Source organism: Arachis duranensis, chromosome 3 (genome assembly GCF_000817695.3).
Source record: "Arachis duranensis cultivar V14167 chromosome 3, aradu.V14167.gnm2.J7QH, whole genome shotgun sequence".
Taxonomy (NCBI): domain Eukaryota; kingdom Viridiplantae; phylum Streptophyta; class Magnoliopsida; order Fabales; family Fabaceae; genus Arachis; species Arachis duranensis.
In genome coordinates, this window is record NC_029774.3 from 88,469,414 (window position 1) to 88,469,716 (window position 303).

Here is a 303-nt window from a genome sequence, read left to right on the forward strand (position 1 = left end):
AGAAGACGCCTACAGAAGCTCAAGAGCTGATTGAAATGGTTGCAAATAACCAATTCATGTACACTTCTGAAAGAAATCATGTGAACAATGGGACTAGTCAGAAGAAAGGAGTTCTTGAGGTTGACACTTTGAATGCCCTATTGGCTCAGAACAAAATATTGACTCAACAAGTCAATATGATTTCTCAAAGTCTGTCTGGAATGCAAAATGCACCAAGCAGTGCTAAGGAGGCTTCATCTGAGGAAGAAGCTTATGATCCTGAGAACCCTTCAATGGAAGAGGTGAATTACATGGGAGAATCCT